The sequence below is a fragment of the Lutra lutra genome, chromosome X (genome assembly GCF_902655055.1).
Source record: "Lutra lutra chromosome X, mLutLut1.2, whole genome shotgun sequence".
Classification (NCBI taxonomy): Eukaryota; Metazoa; Chordata; class Mammalia; order Carnivora; family Mustelidae; genus Lutra; species Lutra lutra.
The window spans coordinates 73,234,124-73,244,412 of NC_062296.1; positions in this window are offsets into that span (position 1 = coordinate 73,234,124).

Here is a 10,289-nt window from a genome sequence, read left to right on the forward strand (position 1 = left end):
TTGATCTCCTCAATAAGAAAGCCTGGACAAAGGGGGAAGATGCCAGAGTAGGAGGATCCTAAGCTCATCTCATCCCATGGACACAGTGAAGCGAACAGATATGTCCATGCCCCTAACTCTGAAAATGACCTGAAGACTGGCAGACTGTCTCAAGAAAACTGGAAGGCAGAGAGATGCAGCTGGGAACCAAATCCCAGGTAAGACTAACCACAGACAGGAGAAACGCTGCAAGTCCACAGAAACAGGAAGATGAGATCCCACACTGGGCACCCCTTGTACTGGGGACCCACACTGGGAAGACGAGACTGCTTGCTTTGAAAACCTCTTGGGTTTAATTTTGGGAGCTTTGAACACCAGTGGGCTCCCTCCTAGGAGAACAGGTAGACAAATAGGAAATGGAGACCCTGCCCTTCAAGAGTCTGAATAAATAACTCCACCCAAGACACAGCATATATGCTGTGGGCTGAAACTGTCTCGGGGTACTTGTGAAGGTTTAGTGACTCATCTTAGAACATGTGCTAGAGGGGCAGGGATCTTCAGATGTCCCCAGGGAGAAAAAAGCTGGTGGACACCAATTCTCCTCCACTTCCCCGGCCTAGAGAGCTCTCCCATCTGTCTTTCTAGCAACACATGCCCTGCCCCAGGATTCCCCTGAAGACTCCCTCCATCCAACCCACCTGCCAGAGCAGGTGATTGTCCCCACCGCCCAGAGCAGCTTCTGCCTTGCTGCACCCCACAGGCAGTGCCACTCCAAAGTGACTCCTGCCCTGGGGGGAGGTGGGGATAACCCTACACCCAAGTCTCAGCAACATTGTCTCTTAGCTGGTTGCACAGGAAGCAAACCCTGATCTTGGGTGCACCTGCAGTTATGGCCCAGAGGCTAGTTACAGGCATCTTGGTTGACTGTCAGTCCTGCCCACCAAAGAGCGCACAGTGGCCTCAGACCTCTCAATAGTTCAGGGATCAAACCCTGCCCTGTGTACCCACAGCAGGCAAAGGAGCTCATTGCAGCTGGCTCAGCTAAAGATAACCCATGGCTTGGCTCCAACACTAGTGTTGATGTAGCCCACAGAGTGAATACCCCTTGGAGCACCTAAATCTGGTGACCGAGAGGGGGGCGGTGGCAGGACTCTACTACAGGGTGCCACAGGACTTCCACTACATGAGGCCACTACTTTCAAGAAACCAACACAGAAACTAAGACAAAATAGAGAGAGGAATCTCTACAAAATAAAAGAACAAGGCAAAATCAGAGTGGAACACCTAAATGGAATGGAGATAAACGATATGCTCAATAAAGTTCAGAGTTATGGTCATCAAGATACTTAGTGGACTTGAGAAAAGGGTAGGAGACTTCAGTGAGAACTTCAACTAGGAGATAGAAAGTATAAAAAAGAACCAGAGATGAAGAATTCAATAAATGAAATAAAAAATACACTGAAAATAATTAATAGCAAATTAGAGGATGCAGAAAAAGAGATCAGCAATCTGGAAGACCAAGTAATGGAAATCAACCAAGCTAAAGAGCAAATGGGGAAAGAAGAATAAAAAATGGCAATAGGTTAAATGAACTCAGCAACATCAAGCATATAACATTTGTAATATAGAGGTCCCAGAAAGAGGAGAGAGAAGAGGGCAGAAAACTTATTTGAAGAAAAAATAGCCGAAAAGTTTACTAATCTCTGGGGAAGGAAAAGCACAACCTGATCAAAGAGGCAGGGAGAGCCCTCAACAGCATCAATCCAAGGAGATTCACACCAAGACACAATAATTAAAATGGCAAAAAAAAAATGATAAAGATAGAACTTTACAAGTAGAAAGAGAAAATGAAAATTCAGTTACATACAGGGGAAATCCCATAAGGCTATAAGCTGATATTTCAGCAAAAACTTTGCAGGCCAGAAGGGAGTCACAGGATATATTCAAAGTGTTGAAAGGAAAATACCTATAACCAAGAATACTTTTCCCAGCAAGGCTATCATTCCCAATTGAAAGAGAGATAAAAAATTTCCCAGACCAAAAAAAAAAAAAAAAAAGATTTGAAGTAGTTTATCTCCACTAGTCCAGCCTTACAAGAAATATTAAAGGAAATTCTTTAAGTGGAACTAAGAGTCCATAACAAGAAAAGAATTGTGAAAGGAAAGAATTTCACAGATAAAAGCAAAGATACAGTAAAAGTAGTAGATTAATCACTTATAAAACTAATGTGGAGGATAAACTACCAAAATAGCAAAATCAGTGTTAACTACAAAACCTGGTCAAGGAATACACAAAAGAAAAAGATATAAAATATGATACCATCTACATAAAATGAGGAGAGGGGTCTAAAAATGTAGTGTTTTTAGAACATGTTCAAATGTAAGTGACTGTCAACTTAATACAGGGTGTTATACATATAAGATATTATATGACCCTAGTGGTAACCACAATCAAACTCCTGCAATACATACAAAAGAAGAGAAATGAATCTAAACATAGCAATACAGAGAGCTACCAAACTACAAGGGAAGAGAGCAAGAGGAAAAAAAAAACTAGCAGAGAAGAACTATAAAAACAACCAGAAAGGGGCACCTGGCTGGCTCAGTTAGTACAGCATATGACTCTGGATCTTGGGGTCATGAGTTCAAGCCCAACACTGGGTGTGGAACTCACACACACACACACACACACACACCCCTCAGAAAAATAATTAACAAAATGGCAATAAGGAAAACCTATCAATAATTATTTTTTAAGTCTACATTTATTTTTTTGAGACACAAAGAGAGCAAGTGAGTTGGTGGAGGGAAGGCAGAGTAAGCAGAAGAGAGAGAATCTCAAGCAGGCACAACTCCTGACACAGGGCTCAATCTCATGACCCTGAGATCATGACCTGAGCTGAAACCAAGAGCTGGGTGCTTAACTGAGCCACCCAGGCACCCCAACAATTACTTTAAATGTAAAGGGACTAAATACTCCAATAAAAAAACTGAACATATAAAAAAATTCATATACATATTGGTTACAAGAGACTTACCACATACCTAAGGACACATAGACTGAAAGTACAAGGTTAGAAAAATGTGTACCATACAAATGGAAGTGAAGAAAATAGTAAGGGTAACAATACTTACTTGCACAGTACTTTGTTCTAGTCTCCAGCCTGAACAAATTCTCTCCACTTTCTTTTTCTTTCTTTTTCTAACCAACTTATCAATTCCATTTTTAGACTATTTTTAAAATTTTCATCTTTACAGTCATATTTCATCCCTTCATCGTGTTTACCCTTATTGTTGTGTGTGTGTGTATATATATATATATATATATATATATATATATATATATAATGTTTTTCTTTCTTTAATATTTTGGAAAGTAGTTTTTTCTAAGAGACCAAAATACTCCCAAAATCAAGTGGGTGGCTCTGTTCTATTCACCAGTCTGATATATATATATGTATATACATATATATATATATATATATATTTGTTTGATTTTTTTTAATTAAAAAACAATTTTTTCTACCCCCTTTCTTCCCCCCTGATTTGGGGTCTCTTCTGATTTGGTTAGCATACATTTTTCTGGTGTCTTTGCCACCCTTTTAGTATTTTATTCTCTCCTTCATATATTCTTATCTGGACAAAATGACAAGGCAGAAAAACTCACCACAAAAAAAAGAACAAGAGGCAGTACTGAAGGCTAGGGACCTAATCAATATGGACATTGGTAATATGTCATATCTGGAGTTCAGAATCATGATTCTCAAGGTGCTAGCTGGGCTTGAAAAATTCGTGGAAGATATTAGAGAAACCCTATCTGGGGAAATAAAAGCCCTTTCTGGGGGAATAAAAGAATGAAAATCTAACTGAGCTGAAATCAAAAAAGCTATCAATGAGGTACAATAAAAAATGGAGACTCTTACTGCTCAGATAAATGAGGCAGAAGAGAGAAATAATGATATAGAAGACCAAATTATAGAGAATAAAGAAGCTGAGCAAAAGAGAGACAAACAACTACTGGACCACAAGGGGAGAATTCAAGAGATAAGTGATACCAAAAGATGAAACAACATTAGAATAATTGGGATTCCAAAAGAAGAAGAAGGTATATTGCAGCGAATTATTGTAGAGAATTTCCCTAATATGGCAAAGAGAACAAACATCAAAATCCAGGAGGCAGAGACCCCCCCCCCACAAAATCAATACAAATAGGTCCACACTGTTATCTAATTGTAAAACTTACGAGTCTTAATGAAAAAGAGAAAATCCTGAGAGCAGCTCGGGACAAGAAGTCTACAACATACAATGGTAAAAATATTAGATTGGCAGAACCCTGATCCAGAGACCTGGCAGGCCAGAAAGAACTGGCATGATATATTCAGAGCACTAAATGAGAAAAACATGCAGCCAAGAATACTCTATCCAGCTAGGCTCTCATTGAAAATAGAAGGAGAGATTAAAAGCTTCCAGGACAAACAAAAACTAAAAGAATTTGCAAACACCAAACTACCCCTACTGGAAATATTGTAAAGGATCCTCTAAGCAAAGAGAGAGCCTAAAACTAGTAGACCAGAAAGGAACAGAGACAATATACAATAAGAGTCACCTTACAGGCAATACAACAGAACTAAATTTATATCTTTCAAAAGTTAGCCCTGAGGGGCTCAGTGGTTAAAGCCTCTGCCTTCGGCTCAGGTCATGATCCCAGGGTCCTGGGATCAAGCCCCGCATCCGGCTCTCTTTGGGGAGTCTGCTTTCTCCTCTCTCTCTGCCTGCCTCTGCCTGCTTGCGATCTCTGTCAAATAAATAAATAAAACCTTTAAAAAAAAAAGTTACCCTGAAAGTAAATGGGCTAAATGCCCCAATCAAAAGACACAGGGTATCAGAATGGATTAAAAAAAAACAAAACCTATCAATATGCTGCATACAAGAAACTCATTTTAGACCCAAAGACACATCCGGATTTAAAGTGAGGGGGTGGAAAACAATTTACCATGCTAATGGACATTGAAGAAAGCTGGGGTGGCAATCCTTATATCAGATCAATTAGATTTTAAGCCAAAGACTATAATAAGAGATGAGGAAGGACACTATATCATACTCAAAGGGTCTGTCCAACAAGAAGATCTAACAATTTTAAATATCTATGCCCCTCACATGGGAGCAGCCAACTATATAAACCAATTAATAACAAAATCAAAGAAACACATTGACAATGATACAATACTAGTAGGGGACTTTAACACCCCCCCCTCACTGAAATGGACAGATCATCCAAGCAAAAAATCAACAAGGAAATCAAGGCCTTGAATGACACACTGGACCAGATGGACATCACAGATACATTCAGAACATTCCATCCCAAAGCAACAGAATACACATTCTAGTGCACATGGAACATTCTCCAGAATAGATCACATCCTGGATCACAAATCAGGTCTCAACTGGTACCAAAAGATTGGGATCATTCCCTGCATATTTTCAGACCACAATGCTCTGAAGCTAGAACTCAATCACAAGAGGAAATTTGGAAAGAACCCAAATACATGGAGACTAAACAGCATCCTTCTAAAGAATGAATGGGTCAACCAGGAAATTAAAGAAGAATTGAAAAAATTCATGGAAACAAATGATATTGAAAACACAATGGTTCAAAATCTGTGGGACACAGCAAAGGCAGTCCTGAGAGGAAAATATATAGCAGTACAAGACTTTCTCAAGAAACAAGAAAGGTCTCAAGTACACAACCTAACCCTACACCTAAAGGAGCTGGAGAAAGAACAGCAAAGAAAGCCTAAACCCAGGAGGAGAAGGGAAATCATAAAGATCAGAGCAGAAATCAATGAAATAGAAACCAAAAGAACAGTAGAACAAATCAATGAAATTAGGAGCTGGTTCTTTGAAGGAATTAATAAGATTGATAAGCCCCTGGCCAGACTAATCACAGAGAAAAGAGAAAGTACCCAAATAAATAAAATCATGAATGAAAGCAGAGAGATCACAACCAACACCAAAGAAATACAAACAATTATAAGAACATATTATGAGCAACTATACGCCAGCAAATTGGACAATCTGGAAGAAATGGATGCATTCCCAGACACGTATAAACTACCAAAACTGAACCAGGAAGAAATAGAAAACCTGAAGACACCCATAACCAGTAAGGAGATTGAAGCAGTCATTAAAAATCTCCCAACAAACAAGAGCCCAGGGCCAGATGGCTTCCCAGGGGAATTCTACCAAACATTTAAAGAAGAATTAGTTCCTATTCTCCTGAAACTGCTCCAAAAAATAGAAATGGAAGGAAAACTTCCAAACTCATTTTATGAGGCCAGCATTACCTTGATCTCAAAGCCAGACAAAGACCCCATCAAAAAAGAGAATTACAGACCAATATCCTTGATGAACACACTTGCAAAATTCTCACCAAAATACTAGCCAATAGGATCCAACAGTACATTAAAAGGATTATTCGCCACAGCCAAGTGGGATTTATTCCAGGGCTGCAAGGTTGGTTCAACATCTGCAAATCAATCAATGTGATACAATACATAAATAAAAGAAAAGACAAGAACCATATGATACTTTCAATAGATGCTGAAAATGCATTTGACAAAGTACAGCATCCCTTCTTGATCAAAACTCCTCAAAGTTTAGGGATAGAGGGAACATAACTCAATATCATCAAAGCCATCTATGAAAAACCTATTGCAAATATAATTCTCAATGGGGAAAACTGAGAGTTTGTCCGCTAAGTTCAGGAACACGGCAGGGATGTCCATTATTGCCACTGCTATTCAACATAGTACTAGAAGTCCTAGCCTCAGCAATCAGACAACAAAAAGAAATTAAAGGCATCCGAATCAGCAAAGAAGAAGTCAATCATTCTTTGCAGATGATATGATACTTTATGTGGAAAACCCAAAAGACTCTGCTCTAAAACTGCTAGAACTTGTACAGGAATTCAGTAAGGTATCAGGATATAAAATCAATGCACAGAAATCAGTTACATTTCTATACACCAGCAGCAAGACAGAAGAAAGAGAAATTAAAGAGTTGATCCCATTTACAACTGCACCCAAAACCATAAGATACCTAGGAATAAACCTCACCAACAAGGTAAGGAATCAGTTCTCAGAAAACTATAAAGTACTCATGAAAGAAATTGAGGAAGATACAAAGAAATGGAAAAATGTTCCATGCTCATGGATTGGAAGAACAAATATTGTGAAAATGTCTATGCTACCTACATATTTTTATCTACATTTTTTATGCAATCTACATTTTTAGTGCAATCCCTATCAAAATCTCATCCATTTTTATTTCAAAGAAATGGAGCAAATAATCCTAAAATTTATATGGAACCAGAAAAGACCTCGAATAGCCAGAGGAATGTTGAAAAAGAACGCCAAAGTTGGTGGCATCACAATTCCAGACTTCAAGCTCTATTACAAAGCTGTCATCATCAAGACAGTATGGTACTGGCAAAAAACAGACACACAGATCAATGGAACAGAATAGAGAATCCAGAAATGGACCCTCAAATCTATGGTCAACTAATCTTTGACAAGGCAGGAAAGAATGTCCAGTGGAAAAAAGATAGTGTCTTCAACAAATGGTGTTGGGAAAATTGGACAGCCACATGCAGGAAAATGAAACTGGACCATTTCCTTACACCACACACGAAAATAGACTCAAAATGGATGAAAGACCTCAATGTGAGAAAGGAATCCATCCAAATCCTTGAGGAGAACACAGGCAGCAACCTCTTAGACCTCTGCTGCAGCAACTTCTTCCTAGAAACATCACCAAAGGCAAGGAAAGCAAGGGCAAAAATGAACTACTGGGAGTTCATCAAGATCAAAAGCTTTTGCACAGCAAAGGAAACAGTTAACAAAACCAAAAGACAACTGACAGAATGGGAGAAGATATTTGCAAATGACATATCAGATAAAGGGCTAGTACCCAAAATCTACAAAGAACTTACCAAACTCAACACCCAAAGAACAAATAATCCAGTCAAGAAATGGGCAGAGGACATGAACAGACATTTCTGCAAAGAAGACATGCAGATGGCCAAAAGACACATGAAAAAGTGCTGCATATCATTAGGCGTCAGGGAAATACAAATCAAAACTACAATGAGCTACCACCTCACACCAGTCATAATGGCTAAAAATAACAAGTCAGGAAAAGACAGATGCTGGTGAGGATGCAGAGAAAGGGGAACTCTCCTACACTGTTGGTGGGAATGCAAGCTGGTGCAGCCACTCTGGAAAACAGCATGGAGGATCCTCAAAAAGTTGAAAATAGAGCTAACCTATCACCCAGCAATCACACTACTGGGTATTTGCCCTAAAGATAAAAATGTAATGATCTGAACGGGCACGTGCACCTGAATGTTTATAGCAGCGATGTCTACAATAGCCAAACTATGGAAAGAACCTAGATGTCCATCGACAGATAAATGGATAAAGAAGAAGTGATACACACACACACACACACACACACACACACACACACACACAATGGAATACTATGCAGCCATCAAAAGAAAAGAAATCTTGACATTTGCAATGATGTGGATGGAACTAGAGAGTATTATGCTAGGTGAAATAAGTTAATCAGAGAAAGACAATTGTCATATGATCTCCCTGAGATGAGCAATTTGAGAGTCAATGTGGGGGGTATGGGGGAGGGGAAGGAAAAAATGAAACAAGATGGGTTTGGGAGGGAGAAAAACCATAAGAGATTCTTAATCTCACAAAACAAACTGAGGGTTGCTGGGGGGAGGGGGTATGGAGAGGGTGGTTGAGTTATGGACACTGGGGAGGATATGTGCTCTGGTGAGTGCTGTGAAGTGTGTAAGCCTGACAATTCACAGATCTGTACCCCTGGGGCAAATAATACATTATATGTTAATAAAAAATAAAAGAAAATTATAAAAAAAGAAATATGGCTGCTTCTTTTTTATTTAAATAGATATTTATTTAAATAAATTTATTTAAATAAATTTAAATAAAGAAATTTTGATTTAAATATTTATTTAAATTTATTTATTACATAGCTTTGGCCTTAAGGAAATCTGATTAGTGGCAAGAACAAGACTGCTGGTAAGCAAATAATAGAAAAGGAAAATAATGGCTTCCATGTTTTTTGTTTTGTTTTGCGTTGCTTTATTTTTCATTTATTTTTATTTTTTAATCTTTTTAATTTTATTTATTTATTTTTGTAACATCTTTATTTTTATTTTTTTCAGTGTTCCAAGATTCATTGTTTATGCACCACACCCAGTACTCCATGCAATATGTGCACTCTTTAATACCCAATACAATTGGTCTTGTACTGAGAGAGCAGATTTTCAGCTAATAATATCTCTGCTGTCATCCTAGTAATGCATGAGATGAGCTACATCTCTCTGGTTATCCTTGGATGCTTGACTCCTAAAAATATATTAAAGTCATCAGCAATAAAGGTAAGAACAAATGGGAGAAATAACACTCTATCAACACAATCAGTACAGTGGGGACTGCAAACTGGAACAGAGAAGAGCATTCCTCCTATTTGCAAAGCCTTCTCCTTCTTTGTCTGATTGGCTCCATCTCCTGCATATTAAACACACCTGGAATCCCAGTGAACACTCTGCAAAGAGTTCAGCAGAAATCATTGATTACAATGCCATTGCTGTGTGAGCTACAATTTTTTTTCCTGCCTAAATGCCTAGAAAATCTCAGCTATGTGTGGATCCTTTACACTGATTTTTATTTTGTTAGTTTCCTCTGAGCAATTAAAATCTTGGGAAATATTTCTTCATAGGACAATGGAATGGGGACACAATTAGTTGATTTCCCCATTTCTCGGAATTAAAATTCACCCTAAAGCATTTCAATAAGAAATTATAACACTAAATATTCAAAAAGGAACCAACAATAGTAACAATGAAGCAAAGAGTTGCTAGCATATATTTATCTCTTCTGAAGCCTGCAATGACAGTAAGTAGCATAATGATACATGAGAACAATCTGGAAATGTTCCGAGTACTCCAACAATGTGCAGTACTCACTTCTTGCCTACACAAGTACAACATTCTAGCAATGCTTCCCTCTTCCTTCTGCATATTTTATTTTTCCTACTCTACTAGTTTATTACCATCAGCAAATGTTTCCATTTGAAAGCCATTTCTGACTTGACCTTTGCTTCAAGTCTCTGCCCATTCCTCTGTTGTTCATCTCATTGACAGTGTTATCTATAGTTTCTGCCTATAATGCCTCCTCTATTTCTCATTAGCCCTCTTTAATCAGATTTTTG